Raw genomic sequence first — 233 nt, 5'->3', positions numbered from 1 at the left:
TCTTGCTCTACTGTGCACGAATAGCTCGCTGCTGCTTGCCTCAGCTGGCCACCGGCACACCACCACTGGTAGCTCTCCGCTGCTCGTAGTTCACTGCCCCGCCCTCCTGTAGCTCTCCACCACTTGAAGATTGGTTGTGACATTATGGTGTAATGGATAATTAGCATATTCCTTTCTTATTGTATAGGATAGTATTCCATTTTACAGATGCACAATAGGTTTTTAATCCACTC

The sequence above is a fragment of the Myotis davidii genome, unplaced genomic scaffold, assembly GCF_000327345.1.
Source record: "Myotis davidii unplaced genomic scaffold, ASM32734v1 scaffold571, whole genome shotgun sequence".
NCBI lineage: Eukaryota > Metazoa > Chordata > Mammalia > Chiroptera > Vespertilionidae > Myotis > Myotis davidii.
The sequence above is the reverse complement of the archived record's forward strand: the minus strand, read 5'-3'. Positions refer to the sequence as shown.